Below are 17,108 nucleotides of genomic sequence, written 5' to 3'. Positions count from 1 at the left end.
AGGATATATTACTGCATATTTCACGAATCAAAAATCAATATTGTTTGAGTTGAAAAGATTACAAGGCGCCTACTTTTATGTTCTTTTTAACCCCCGACAAAAAAGAGGGGTGTTATAAGTTTGACGTGTCTGTCTGTTTGTCTATCTGTTTGGTGTGTGTATGTATCCGGTCCGTGGCATCGTAGCATCCAAACGGGTGGACAGCAGTAAGCAGTTTCGGAGTAAACAAACAAACAATTCCTTTTTTATTAATTATTAGTGTCTTCAATAATTAAATCGCTATAAAACGATGTAAAGATAATCTAAAAACGTTGTTTTGATGAAAAAGCTCAAGTAAATAAAGGCCAATTCCCAGAGGACGAAACTAATGAAAGTGTAATCTGGGTTGCGTGACTGCCATAATTTAGATCTATGTTTGATCGGACTTAATTTAATTATAAAATATTTACATCAAAGGCCGACCGACTACGCCAGGAGGGTTATGATTCTTATAATAATAATTTACTTTATGTCCTTTTGGCGGACCACTATCGCCAAAATTCTGCATCGCGCTAGCGAAGTTTTTGAAGCACGCCTTTATGATTAAATTTATGATAGCATCAACCCTTTTGGGCATACCACCTGGACAGGAGGCAACGCCAAACAGGTCACCGGTTGGTAAACGACTACTAGTTTCAAGTGCGTTGCCGTTATGAAACTACCTAGCTAAAAGCCGAGATTTGTGAGGGCTCGCCGCGTCGTTGTTCTGCGTGGTAGTAATCTTTAAGGTAGTTTTTTTAATATATTTTAATAGTAACCGTAAACCTAGACTGACCAATGATAACACATCTTAATATATATATTTCTTGTGTGCGTGTGTATGTGACTGAACTCCTCCTAAACGACTGGACCAATTTTGATGAAATTTTTTGTGTGTGTTCGTGGAGATTCGAGAATGGTTTAGATTTACAGTTTGGTCTACTGGAAAATGTTTTTTCAATTAATTTCTTATTTATAAGGAGTTGTTGATTTTGGAATGTTTTACATTAGATCCGGCGGACGGCCGGCGCTATCATCGCATTCAATATTATTCTATTTCAATTTTAGTTTGTCCTGACAGATGGTGCTACGATTAATTTGAAAAAAATTTTGTTATTCAATTCATGTGGTGATTAAAATATTAAATAAATAACACATAGGCTACAATTTTAACCGACTTTCAAAATGGGGGAGGTGTTATGTTCGTTTTCTTATCAACGATTGCTCCGCCGTTTGTTAACCGATTTTCAAAATTTTTCTTTTGGTATATAGGGTATCATCCCAATTTGGTATTATATTCAGAAAAGTGGTGATCTGATGAAGGATCCATAAGTAATCGAGGGAACTCCTCAAAACTTATAGGGAAACATATGGTGACTTCGGTTTCGTGAGAAGTATTCTAAGCATATGCTACCAACAAGTAAGATTTTGCACCGAGATATACCTGGTATACCGTGGTTCGGAAGGTGCTGAGAGAATTCCTGATTCTTTATAGATACAAGTTTGGGAGTTTCGGCGTTGTTTTAAGAACAGAAAGCATATGCTACTATGCAAATTACATTCTTCATCATCATCATCATCATCATCACTACCATATTATACCATTTCATAGTCTTTTAGATCGAGACTCGAGTTTGTCAAGCGATAATTAAAAAAAATCTATATCTACCTAATATTATAAACCTGAAGAGTATGTTTGCTTGAACGCGTCAATCTCAGAAACTACAGGTCCGATTTAAAAACTTATCTCAGTGTTAGATAGATCATTTATCGAGTAAGACTCATCATTTATCGAGAAGGTTATATTATATTATTACTCTAAGACTAATACGACAGAAGAAACTCAGGAAAATGTGGGAAAAACGGGGGAAATATTTTTTATGGGAAAATGTACCTACGGATTCTGTAAAATTTCTAATTTACGCGGGCGAAGCCGCGCGGGACATCTAGTCTACATATAAATAAAAATTTCTATGTTAAAGCACAAATCTACAGGCGTGATAGTTTTTCCGTAAAGTGTACCACAAAAGTGCTCAGGTTGTGGGATTACTTGATACATCTTATCTTGAGTGATAGCTGTTTTGCACCCACGCGCGCTTAATATCATATGCGCGTTAAGGCAACGCCTTGATAATTTGGCTGTAGCGATATTGATTTTTCTCAGCAATGACTAAAGCTAAGAAATTATAGTTCATTGTCAGTATTCATCATGTCTTTATCTTTGAATTACCCATAGCATAACACGATTGGTCAACCTTTAAAGCACAGAATAATCAATCAAAAAGACCTCTGCAAAAAAGGGGATTCCTATTTTGCCAACAGAGGAGAGTGATTTAAGCTTCCAAAATTTGTACATAAATTGGTTCAAGCATACACTTTAATTTGCCCATAGCCTAAATGAAATGTATTTATGGTTTTCAAATTACGCGACAAAAACCGTTTTGTAAATTGCTTGTTTTCTATGAGAGGCCGGAAAACAAGCAATCTAAAATATATCGAACACGGTTTTTTGCTTTAACGCGGCGTCACCTTAAATCATTCTCGTAGGTGTGAGTGGTAAGTGTGACATTACACACTGAGATCCACGCCATATGACTGACAAAGGTGTCTTGAGGTTCACTACCAAGACGGTAACATCGTCGTGGAGTTGCGGATTTAAAACAGCTGTCACACAAAATTTAAACGTGGGAGAGCCATGCTTCAGCACGAATGGGCCGGCTTGACCGGAGAAATACCACGTTCTCTTAGAAAACCGGCGCGAAACAGCGCTTGCGATGTGTTTCGCCGAGTGAGTGAGTTTACCGGAGGCTCAATCCCCTACCCTATTCCCTTCCCTTTCCTACCCTCCCCTATTTCCCTATTCCCTCTTAAAAGGCCGGCAACGCACCTGCAGCTCTTCTGATGCTGTGTCGAGTGTCTATGGGCGACGGAAGTTGCTTTCCATCACGTGACCCGACGAACACCAGCGCGGCGATATAATTTATAATTAAAGCCATGATCAACACGACCTTTTAATTTTTAATTTGAACTCGAATATCTAATATATAAAATTCTCTTGTCACAGTATTTGTGCGCGAACTCGTCCAAAAGGGCTCAACCGATTTTAATTGAACTTTGTTTGTACATTCGTAAGGCCTGATAATAGGTTTTTATCTACTTTTTATATTGATACTATTCTCCACTCGGGCTAACGTGTCGCTAGCGGTCATTGACTCTCTGTTAAAAACTTGTCATTTTCCATATAAACCGCGATTGGCAATGAAGTGTCAGATATTGTTTATCGTGGTTTTATATGGAAAATGACAAGTTTTTGACAGTCAATGACCGCTAGCGACAAGTGAGCCCGAGTGGAGTATAGAAATAATTTATATCGCAAAACAACCTTTACCAGGTCACCTAGTATTGCAATAAAATTATCGAGTCACTATATTTTAAAGAAAAGGGGCAGCGGCTTAAATGCCCCACAGCCTTTATTTTCTGTATCTTCCTTGATGAAACCATCCGCAAAACACTAGCTGTCCTTACTTAGGCTGCGTTTCAACTGAAGCGGAGCGGAGCTTAGCGACGCCGAATTGACCAATCACCATGCTCGAAATCTTCGCTGTCATTCCGCTGGAATAGCACGATAGGTCGAAACACGCGATATGGCGCCTCTGCGGCGAAGCGACATCAAAAACCGCTTAGCGGTCTCAGAACACCACCTTGGGGACGCCTCGAGTATTTTATGTTAGTGTTGTTAAAACCTACTTGTAGTTAAATATTGGTTAGTTAGATTGTTTGTGCTAAGTCGCTGTTTTATGAGTGTTATAAACTTAAAGCCAACGCTTCATCGGTTTAAATTTCACTAGCTATTTGACCGAGCTTTGCTCGGTATTCGATAAAACACGAATAAAATGACATTTTCTAAAAATGATTCCTAGCTAGATCGATTTATCGCCCCCGAAAACCCGTATATACTAAATTTCATGAAAATCGTTGGAGCCGATTCCGAGATTCCAATTATAAATATACATATATACAGGAATAGCTCGTTTAAAGATATAAGATTATCATTGGTTGTAAAAATTGTATATTAAGTTGGATATTGAGTGACTAAAAGAGGGTGCGTTCAGATTAGCGTGACATTTGGGGGATAGATTTGTTTGTATACCTCATCTTTTCTCGAATATCTCTTTTGAAATGTCTTTATACTAGTTGACGCCCATAACTCCGTTGTGCCAAACATTTATGGCGCGATAACTGTACATTTTTCCGTGATTAAAAGTATCCTATGTACCATCGAGGAAATTGATTCCTAGGCAGTTGAAAGACCAACGTCATTTGGTCGGATCATGTCAATTTTTGATCTGTCGGCTGGGTTTGACGTAACGCGGCCAAACTATAACGTAGGTCCCCCATTTTCTGGGACATAAAATAACTCCATACCAAATTTCAGCTAAATCGGTTCAGCGGTTTGGGCGTGAAGAGGTAGCAGACAGTTAGACACACTTTCGCATTTATAATATATTTTAATGCACTTTAATGCACTTTATGCTAAAAAACATACAAATAAACAAACGGCTAATAAAATGAACGTGTAACGAAGTTAAAGAGGGGAACTTTCGAACGTTCCCAAATTACTGGCGAATTGATCAGATTTCCGACTAAACGGAGCATGAACACCATCGCAATGCCAATCACACGACCCTCGGCTTTAAACAACATCAAAAAGGGTGTAGACACTCCCAATACCAAACTCATATTTGATTGAAAGTTTTATAGTTATTTGTAAGATTTGTAAGTCGAGATATTATGATGATGGAATAAATAAAATATTATTTTAAAACTAGCTCTCCCGGCAATTCTTTGCCATTTAAAGTATTTCGCCCGTATCATTTTATTGAAGTGCCTAAATAAGTATGTCATCATGGCAACGTCCACCGCTATCCCGTCGCACAAACAATGGTCACCGTCAGTCTCGAGTTGTAATAATTTACTATTATTTATTCAACAAATGCACTTATCAATATAAAAAGTACCCAGTAGCCGATTCTCAAACCCACTGAATATGCATATAAAATTTGGTTAAAATCAGTAAAGCCGTTTCGGAGGAGTACGCGGCCTTACATTGTGACACGAGAATTTTATATATAAGAGATACACGAATTTTTGGCCTTTTAAGGGGGTTAAACTATATCCGTATGTATTTCATTAAAATCAATTTAGGGTTAAGCGTGAAAACATAGCATAAAATCATACTTTTGCATAGCTTTAGCTATAGTATGGATGGACACTGAACAAAAGTAAAACCTTAATTGTAGCAAATCGTAAATCATGAAGCGCTTTAATAAATAAATAGCTTACAAGAGACATGAAATATTAGCGCATGCTTGGCACTGGTCCTACAGAAAAGCAGCAGAAGTAGCAAAACTATCATAACATTGTCACATTTCCGCGATGGTCGGTAAGTAAGATATTTGGAGAGTCATACAAACATACGTCAGACGTGAGCTGGCATAAGGTCCTCAATACGCCTCGTTGAGGGCATTTCGCGTGTGGTCCAAGGCACAAGCTTTCGCGAGTGCTAATTTGCCGCACAAATATTTAAATTAACTTGTCACGTATTTAAAACTATTCTATTGACAAAGTATTGGAGTTTTACTAAAGATATTCTGATTTTAAACAACTTGTAACGTATTTAAAACTATTCTAAATAATTGACAATATCATTATTACTAATATTATTGACAATAATTGACAGCAATCATGTACACAATTAAAATATTTTTACAATAAAAATATTGGCAAAATATATTATTTATTTTATCCAATTTACTAAGTGAATTTTTTAATATGTGTATTTTGATAACTTGGTGATCATAATAATGCTTACCATTAATTGGCGGAGGCTCTCTTAAGGAAAAGTTATAACAGTTTCATGTCACTATACTGCTTGTTTCAAAAGGCAAAATTAGTTTTTTTGGCAAAATTGACAGAAACTCACCCTTTTTCATACCTATGCCATTTGCACGTTAAACTGAAAAGTTTTATATCGCTCACTCTTATAACTTGTCCCGACGGCCAACTTTTATGGAGGTAGTCGTAAAGTCGGTAGTGTTCGCGGCGTCAATTGGGACGTGATACGTCACATTTGTGCCATGATGGATTTACGGGATAGTTAGGTCTGTAATACAAGATGGCGGATTATTAAATACAAGTTGGCGAATTAATAAGTATTTAATTTCGAGGATGGTTTCTTGAAGGTATTGATTGAAAGAAGTAGACAAAGCTAAAGCAAAATACCGAGAACTGCATACTTTGCTGTGAAAAATAAACCCTAATAAAATATATTTTTATCCCTTCTCGTTATCTAATCAGAACTTTGAGTAATTTCTGAATCCTATTCAAATCAATCATTACGCCAAAATTCGCGAACCATACATTTTTTCGGGATAGAAGTATCCTATATCCTCTCCCTCAAAGTATATCTTTACCAAATTTCAGCAAAATATACTTAATATATTTATACGTGTATGACTGTATGTGTCCCTAAAACAGAGTTCCCTAATAATAATATAATAATATCTATGGACGCTTCACACCACGTCAGTCTGGCCCCGTGCTAAGTACCTAAAGGACTTGTGTTACAGGTACCAGACAACGGAAATATATTTAATACTTTTATACTATACATATATTTAAGATTTTTATTATATCATGCACATATTTAATACACATCCAGACCCGGGAACATTGAAAAAAAATAAGGACTCTATAAAGGACAAAATATAAGCACCCTTAAATAATATGATATTATAATTTAGTTTTGTTACATTCTGTATTAATACTGATACTATTCGTGTCATGTTTTTGTTTGTAGAACATTATTCACCACTTTGCATCTATCTCCAAGTGTAACTAAACCGATGCACACGTCTAATTTAGAACTGGACTTCCGAAACTTGATTTCAGCTTACGAAGTCAGCACACACTAACTTCAGTTTTGACCCGTATAAGTAAGTCTGACGGTGACTCTGTAAATATTTGCGAAGTTGGGCTTGTTGTCTACATAGGAATTTATCATCATCATGATTACGGTATCAAAAGTTTGCTGACCTATAAAATACTAAATAACTCGGGAAATACATGAACCCGGACGTCCGGCTTCCCAAGAATATTTTTAGGGTTCCGTACCTAAAGGGAAAAACGGGACCCTATAATTACTGAGACTTCAATGTCGGTCCGTCTGTCTATAATTTCGTCTGTCTGTCTGTCTGTCTCCAGGCTGTATCTCAAGGACAACTATAGCTAGACTTCTGAATATTTCACAGATTATAATTATTGTATTTAATTTTCTGGTGCCGCTTTAACATCAAATGTCAAATACTAAAAACAAAACAAAGTTAATATTTAAGTGGGGCCCCACAATTACACAACAAACGTTATTTTTTGGTCTTTTTGGCTCGTAATCCATAATGGCAACATGCAGACACTCAAAATTTTCACAAAATCCTTAATCATGTGTGTATTTTATTATTTAATAATACAAAAAAAAAACACAAAATTTTTCCCTATTTTCGATCTATAACGTACGTACGGAACCCTTCGTGCGCGAGTCCGACTCGCACTTGGCCTATTTTTTTCATTTGATTACTATCAAGCTGATTTTCCGTGAGTAGCTTAATTTTGATTAGACGAATAACAATTTCCTCTGCGAAAATTCTCGAAAGTGGTAGCTAACATGGATGGAAAGGATAAAGTATTTCGATTTGATGATCCTACAATAATATGAATTACTATTTTTCTATTTGTAGGACATTATTATTGTTAAATTAACTAAATATTATATCATTTAGTCAACAAGATAATTGTATGTCCGGTTATTTCTCTGTCAATAGTCCCTATTTTTTTAGCTTAACAATTTTTGGATGAACATAATATAATATTAATAACTGGTTGATACTTGCAATACGTTCTTCCATCTTTTTCTTCTTTTTCTCGCCGGGTTAGTTCCCGAACCGGTGGTAGGCCTCATGTAGACGTTCTATAAGTGTTGACTTTGTTAACCTAATGAGAAATAAATATTGGGCATTTGTTTATGGTGCGGGAGTCGTTTATTATAAAAGGTATTCTATGTCCCAGGACTCAAAGAATCTCTATACCGAATTTCAGCAAAATCGGTTCAACAATTCCGGCGTGTTAAATTTAATATTATAAATTCAATTTTTCTTTTATAATAAACTACAGCAAATTAACGTGTAAACTAATATTCAACGTGATAAAGTCTTATAAAACATGAAAGAACGAAGACAAACGACGCGCTTTATTATTTCGCTAAGCTGCGAAAGTTTAGAAGTGAGCGACTGTTAAGCTCACCTTTGGGACAGCTCTCAGTCAATTGTTAAACTATACTCTATGTAAAGACTCTTTACTTTAGTGCTGTCAATTTGTTAAAAGGATTTTTGTCGAAAAGAGCATACGAATCGCCTGATAATTAAAGCTAGAAAGGTGCAGGTGTTTTATTGTTTGTTTTTACAGTGTCATTCCAGCGTTGTAGAAATTACGTTTGTCTTTTACTGCTTTAAGCTATTTTGATCCAATTACAATAGAGATTATCTGACTTCTAGAAAAATGCGCCGTTTTTCCATACAAACGTTGTCCCCTGTTTCCTTCCTAGATAATGCCGGTAGAGTTATGATTTTTTTCCTGAATATCTATGGCCACTATTAGCATGTTCCTATGTTTTTTTTTTCATAATTTTATTATTAAAAAAGATAAGAACATCCAAAAACCCAAAAAAATGGCCAGATTTTCCTCTGTGTTCAAACACCCAGAAAACAAAACTGGCTAAAATATACAAAATAAAGGTTTTGTATATTTCGGTTAAGTTCTGGAGAAGGAATCAGCGGACAACGAATCGAAGATTTTCTGTTCTTTTATTAGAACTTTTGTCGTGTTGTCTCTATCGCGCTCTGCAGTGGAAGACTTGAGATTGGTGAGACAGCAATACATTTTCAAATACCTATTTTCAATTTCTCTCGCCCTTGGTGTATCCTCTGAATAATTGATGTAATAATATTGAGGTTACTTCAGAGTAACCTAGGATGTTAACATTTTTCCGCCAACGATGCGTGCACTATTACCAGCCTGTACCTAATAAAGATATTTGTAACTATGCAGCATTATATAAAATTTACTATTCCGGGTTCTTTGTCTTCGTCTGTCATGTGACGTTTCTAATAATCCAGACAAATACCATTATTAGATCTTGTATATTATATTTTATACGTTACTAGATGATGCGCCAAAACTAGTTTATCTCGCGGAAACCATACATTTTTCTGGGATAAAAAGTAGCCTTTGTAGGTCCCGGGACTCAAAGTATCTCCATACAAATTTTCAACAAAATCGGTTCAGCGGTTTGTACGTGAAGAGGTAACAGACAGACAGACACACTTTCGCATTTATAATATCAAAAGTGTTGATGTAAGTACTTTTTTAGTGCGAAAGCTATTTCAGAAGCAAACGATAACGAGAATTCCCTAAAACGAGTAAGTATCGCGAAATTTTATCAGCATTTTGCATCAACATCCTTGTCTCAAATTCGATAAGGCAACGGAAACCTTATTATGGATATACCCGCGATATCGAATAAGAAATAAAAATATATTTAAATATATGCGCATATTTATTGTAATTTTGGTTTGTTTTTCAAAGATATTTGTTATAGTGTATGTGATAAAACGTAATATTTGCAAACTATAACTACCTAGTATTTTTTTTTTTATGAAATAAGGGGGCAAACGAGCAAACGGGTCACCTGATGGAAAGCAACTTCCGTCGCTCATGGACACTCGCAGCATCAGAAGAGCTGCAATTGCGTTGCCGGCCTTTTAAGAGGGAATAGGGTAATAGGGGAGCGTCGGGAAGGGAAGGGAAGGGAATAGTTGAGGGTAGGGAAGGGAATAGGGTAGGGGTTAGGGATTGGGCCTCCGGTAAACTCACTCACTCGACGAAACACAGCGCAAGCGCTGTTTCACGCCGGTTTTCTGTGAGAACGTGGTATTTATCCGGTCGAGCCGGCCCATTCGTGCCGAAGCATGGCTCTCCCACGTATAAAGTTATATCCTAATACAGTTAAATATAACTTGTAGTGTAATGCATGCATGCAATAAGTAGCATGTTTGTTTTATAATAATACTAGCTGTTCCGGCAAACGTTGTTTTGCCGTATTAAGTATTTCGCCCATATTATTTTATCGAAGTGACTAAATAAATATGGCACAATGGCAACGTCCATCGCTATCCCGTCGCACAAAGAATGGTCGCCGTCAGTCTCGAGTTGTAATAATTTACAATTATTTATTCAACAAAATATGCACTTATCAATATAAAAAGTAGATATCCGATTCTCAATCCTAGCCAATATGCTCGCTAATATTCACGAAAATCTATGTTTCAGAGGTGTTCAATTACGCACACCGTGACACGAGAATTTTATATATTAGACTAGCTGATGACGACCGCAAATCCGTTGCGCCAAAGTTCGTTTGTTGCACAGAAACCGTATATTTTTTCGGGATAAAAAGTAGCCTATGTCCTTTACCGGGACTTAAGGTATCTCCATACTAAATTTCAGCAAAATCGGTTCAGCGGTTTGGGCGTGAAGAGATAACAGACAGACAGATAGACAGACACACTTCTGCATCATATTAGTAGTGGATATTTATGTTCATTTACTTTACCACCGAGGGGAAAACAAGTTGTTGGTATCTATATGTGGAAAAAAGCTAAGTATTATTAATTGAACAACACTTCTTTTTAATCTGTAAAAGGTGAGTCTATAACATAAAGTTAATATACCTAGCGGAATAGAGCAACGATCTCGAGCTGTCAAACGAAACCGAAATTGATTTACGTCTGTGTGAAAAAAAATTGTTGACGTATACACTTACACAGGCATCTTTCTAAGAGATTGACGTGGGAGAGCCATGCTTCGGCACGAATGGGCCGGCTCGACCAGAGAAATACCACGGGCTCACAGAAAACGAGGTTTGAAAACGAATCCTTTCGCATTCATACATCTTCTGCACTTCTACTGTAGCTATGCCAAGCTGCTTCGGACATAGCATATTCTACTCCTGTTTTGATTGCGCAAACAAGAATCATGGTTCAGCTGCCCTTGGGTTGAATCTTTTATACGTCGCAATGCTCTACCGTGGGCGTGGGCATTGCAGCTTTACCCTTGAAGAAGAATAACAAATGACGAAATTGTTAACCAGATACCTAGTTTAAATTTGAAGAATTTTTCTTTAAAATTCAACGTTTCATTGAGATATGAGTAAGTAAGTATTTAATGAGATGTTACATAACACACAATACTTTTGTTTTCGTAAAAAAACTCTTTATTAAGTACGTGTTAAAGCAAATTAAACACAAAAAATAGTAACGTCCAGAAGAGTTACGATTTGGCACGAATATGTTACCTCGACTGGATTTAAATGTGGCAAAGTCAAACTTCAGGACGAATCGGTTAGCTGTTAGATGGCTTTAGCTTACTGTGTCATTTTATGTACAAGACTGTAGTTAAGCACATAAGGAATACCACAATAAGGACTCTGCAATGTAATATGCATTGTACGTACAATCTACATGTAGTTTGAAATTTCGGAACGAATTTCTTCACCGCTCACGTTTCGCGTTTGCTGATATTTCCTGCCGCTACAAAAGAGACAGATGCTTTGTAATGTATCATCATCAGCTTATTAAAGATTTACGAGTAGAATTATTAAATTGGATGGTTCAAGACAAGAAATTAAGTAAAATGTAGAAAATGTATAAAAACTTGAACACAATTTAGAATAACATAGCCCTTCTTTTAAAGCAGTCGGCTAAAAACTTTGTGTTTTTTAGAAGAAAACCAAAAACTCTACATCGTAATAGCAGAACGTGTGCCCATTATAATTATGACCAGTAGTTTTTTGATGTTAAATACTAAATACTAAATATTAAATATTGCATTTTTTCGCAACCAAAATATACTTAATTTTTCTTTAAAAGATAAGCAAAAGTTGAAAAACAACCGAGGGACATAATATGCATAAATAATGGACGGGAGAATGAGGAACATTAATCAGAGGAAGCCAGCACATTAGCTCATACCATTTGGCATCGACCTCCAGTTATTTGCATGAATTTTACGCCAAAATAAACCAGTTACATTAGTTTAAGATGTTTTATGGGTACTGTCAGTTTTACACTTGCTAAAGTTGTAATAAAAGTGTGAATAACATAACATTTTTTACCAAAAAAGTATCGGGTTAAGAGGGCGGACTAACCCCAAAAAATCAAACATCGTCCTTCTCTCTTCACACTCACGCACGTCTTTCATATGCCAGATGAAAAAGGATGACGCGGAATCATCGCCAAGTTAGTTTTACGTGAATAAAAGACGAACTATAATGATTATGAAAAAAGTATTTTAAGCAAATTTAGGTTTAATCAATGCCTTTTTAACCCCCGACAAAAAAGAGGGGTGTTATAAGTTTGACGTGTTTGTCTGTCTGTCTGTTTGTCTGTGTGTATCTGTCCGTGGCATCGTAGCATCCAAACGGGTGGACCGATTTTGATCTAGTTTTTTTTGTTTAAAAGCTGACATGATCGAGAGTGTTCTTAGCTATAATTCATCATCATCAGCTTGCTCAGTGCTGGACAATCAGGGTTTATCTGGTTCATGAAAGGCCGTTAGCAACTTGTTGTCGTAAACTACAAACTACAACCGCCAAGACGCTGATTATCTCGATTCGGTTCGCTGTGAACTGATCCATAAACTATAATGTTATGTGAAATCAAACATCTACATTAGCGGTCCCCCGACACACCGTGACAACTATTATGGACTAAAATATTACTTTAGACAAGTTAGAAATTATTTGAACTTAAAGGCAGTAAATATTATTTCATTTCTTTTTAATTAGATATTAATTATATTAAAGAAAATACAGCAAACTTCTAAGATCCAAGCAAAAATGTGTCTAGAACAAGGTTTTTCGTAAAAATAAAACTATCGAGCATTTTTTTTTGTAATCGTGCATTTAATCTTCATGAACTGAAGTTACTTGTGTAAATTGTGTACTTCTAGACCTTACAGATTTTGAGATCTAGGTTTAAGTATGTAGTCAAGTTAGCGTCAGGTGCATTCTTAAATGTGCTATAATAACATCATGTAATTAATTCTTATGCTTTTGCTTGATATTCTTAAAACCAATGTAACCATAAATATCAAAGTGTATGTCCTTTGTTTAAACCACTGAACCGATTAACATGGTGGCATTATATTTTAAGAATAACTTTACACTTTTTGCTACTATAAAGGTTCTTCTCGCTCTGTTTGTTTCTAAACCGATAGTAGGATAATTCAAACTAAAAATATTTATTTCTAATTTAGAGAGCAAAAAAAAACCATTTTATTTTATTATACCTTACTTATAGTATTATATTATCAATTCTAAATTTCGCAGTCATAATGTAATAGAAAAATGTATATTCATATGAATAAAATGTATATGTATATAAAGCTGAAAATTATTTAAATAATTCTGTTTACAAGAATCGCTACGTAGCGCGTAGGTGTTATTAAATCAAACCTAAAAATATTATGTTAAGGTAGAAAAACGTAGAAATTTGTTTAATGAGGCTAAACATTCAAAGGGCCTTACAAATTCCTGAAAGGGACTAATATAATTGGCCAAGTGCGAGTCGGACTCGCGCACGAAGGGTTCCGTACTATTATAGAGGAAAAACAGGCCAAAAATTGTGTTTTCGTATGAGAGCCACCCTTAAATTTTTATTTTATTTTAATATTATAATTTTAAATATTAAATTACATATTTATTATAGGACTTTGTGAGAAATTCAAGTACCTACTTGTTGCCGTTATTGATATTTTTTTTTTATGAAATAAGGGGGCAAACGAGCAAACGGGTCACCTGATGGAAAGCAACTTCCGTCACCCATGGACACTCGCAGCATCAGAAGAGCTGCAGGTGCGTTGCCGGCCTTTTAAGAGGGAATAGGGTAATAGGAGAGGGTAGGGAAGGAAAGGGAATAGGGGAGGGTAAGGAAGGGAATAGGGTAGGGGATTGGGCCTCCGGTAAAAATATAGAGCAAAAAAGGCCGAAAAAATCACGTTTGTTGTATGGGAGCCCCCCTTAAATATTTATTTCATTTTCAGTATTTGTTATTATAGCGGAAACGGACGTACACAATCTGTCAAAATTTTAGGAGTCTAGCTATAAGGGTTCTTGAGTTACAGCCTGGAGACAGACAGACGGACGGACGGACAGACGAACAGACATCGAAGTCTTAGTAATAGGGTCCCGTTTTCACCTTTTGGGTACGGAACCCTAATAAAATTTTCTAAAATAAGATGCTAATATAAACAAATACGTTGGAAAGAATGTCTATTTTTGAAGCTTTTTACCCGACAACAACTAAGGTAAATGGAAGAGTAATCATTATTATAATATGGTGGTCTATGCTTCTTGTCTGTTTTTTCTGATCTGTTAGTTTTAAGGTTGAATAATATTATTCAATCTCGAATGAAACATACAGTGATGAGGTAAATATTTAACTGACTTTTAAATATTGTAATGCTTATTTCCATTAGACAAAGTTAAGTAAGTAAATTTTATGTCAAAAAATGTATATGAAATTCAAAGTCATATTGAAAAATTCACAAAATAATATTATTCAGTATTATCAACAAAAAATAGTGTAAAAAATCTACGTAGAATTTTTTGCTTCGGCGACCATTATGCAACAAAAAGCGTTATTTTTCCATAAATATACGAGAATGTCGCAGCAAAAATCACAAATAAAATCGGATACAGCGTTCATTAATTTTGTTCGCTTCGACTTCATTAATTAAAAGCACTACGGACCAGTAAAGGCTTTGATGAGACAATTTTTCATAGTCATAACCATTGACGTACTCGTACGGTGTAGGGATGTCGCGTTATAAAGCGGGAAAACAATTAATGTGTTAGAAATCCAGTAAGAACTTAAAAAATTATATATTGTAGATATTCAAAATTCGTCTTGAGCTTTAATTTTATTAAACGAAGAATAATTTGGAAATTTGCAAATAATAACTGTGTTTAAAAACCACAGTCGTAGTAAGCTTATTTTCCTTTTTATAGTCATATTATCTATATGCGCTCTTCGCGCAGCTAACGCAAATTTTTATTACTTAATTGAAATTAATGTTTGTTAGTTAATATACAATTTTAACACTGTACTCGGTCTTAAAATATTAAGTATTATAAAAGTTTTTGTGATATTTCTCTCTTGATTTCTTTGTAGCTAAAGCTAATTTTTTTTTAGTGACAATAAATACACCATTATGACTGCGACTTCTATAGTTATGTTACTCTATTACATTTCATTGATACAGGAACAATGACTTTATTAATAATAAATACCTAAAATCTAGATTAAACATGCGACAGACACACTTTCGCATTTATAATACTATTAGTATGAATACATACTAATATTATTATAAATGCTACAGTGTGTCTGTCTACCTCTTTACGCTCGAACAGCTGAACCGATTTTGCTGAAATTTGGTATGGAGATACTTTGAGTCCCATGAAAGGATACTTTTAATCCCAGATAAATGTACGGTTCCGCACGATAATCGAATTTTGGCGCAACGGAGATGCGGGCTTCGTCTAGTTATAAATTTCTGTTAGATAAAGCGTATAATCCAAGAGGTGACCCATTCAGACAACACAACCAGCCAACCAGCTTTTTAAGCACTAATATTATAATCGATAATGACTTAGAGTGGGTTGCACCAGAGGCGTGGTTATAGTTACTGTTACAGTATGGTCAAAGTTAAGGTTTACTTAACATTAACCTAAACTTTGACCACATAATTTGACAGATGTCTGTTACGTTTATTTTTTTTATTAAATCTATATTTTTAATCCGTAAAAATCGACAGGAAAAATATTTGTTATAACAACACTGCGAGCCATAGTAAATTTTCACGACAAAAATCGATATACTTAAGTAATATATGAGTGGTTATGGTTAAATATGGCGTCCTTAACCAAAGATTTGACATTTTGCACTGTAGTCATAGTTACAGTTATAGTTAAAGTAAGTTGGTGCAACCCACCCTTATATTATGTTTGCCACAAAATAAGTCTCAATTTTCGGGCCACGAAATTGCAGGTAAAACCTAGCTAACTATATTTTGTACCAATAGAAAATACAAGGAAAAATATTTAAAAATAGAACGTGCTCGAACCCAGGAAGTCTTAGCTGACAGTTATAGCACAAAATATATAACAGAAGGTAACCCGGAAATATTCCGAAAACCATTGTGTTGAAACGGCACGTCTGAAAGGTCCTAATCTGCAATATTTTACTCCGAAAATCTAAGTTATTTTACTAGCGTAGGTTCTTACGTCTCAAGTGACGGACAGTTATGGATCTTCAGAGAGTCTAGGGCAGGGGTCATCAAATGGCGGACCGCGGTCCGCATCCGGACCGCCGACCCATTGTGTGCGGACCAAGCATGTTCTTCTTTAAAAATTAATTTCAGTCTCGGCATACTGATGAACATGTAGCAACAAAAATGGACACTTTTCTCTTTGATACCTTTAAAATTCCCGTAATTACATTTGTTTAATAAATATTTTTTAATGTGTGGACCGCGAAGGTCATTTTATTTCTTAAAACGGACCCCGAGCGAAACTGATTGGTGACCCCTGGTCTAGGGTAACTTAGGATACCATTAATAATAAACTTAACACGTTCTCCCTCAGAAAGCAGTGGAATATTGTTTTTAATATCCAGCAGTTATCTTGTGATAATATTTTATTGCTAGATGCTGCCTAATTCCGTTGCGCCTAAACTCGTTTATCGCACGAAAACCGTGTTTTTTCTAAATATAAATAATTATCATGTGTCTTTTGCCGCCTCTTAAAGTATTTCCTGATGGTGGCCATACACCATCCTTCCTATCGTCCAATCGGCATGACGCTACCGATTGGATCAGTTAGAACTGACCGTCTGTGGGAGTGGATTGGCTATTAACTG

Source organism: Aricia agestis, chromosome 15 (assembly GCF_905147365.1).
Source record: "Aricia agestis chromosome 15, ilAriAges1.1, whole genome shotgun sequence".
Classification (NCBI taxonomy): domain Eukaryota; kingdom Metazoa; phylum Arthropoda; class Insecta; order Lepidoptera; family Lycaenidae; genus Aricia; species Aricia agestis.
This window is presented reverse-complemented; position numbering follows the sequence as displayed.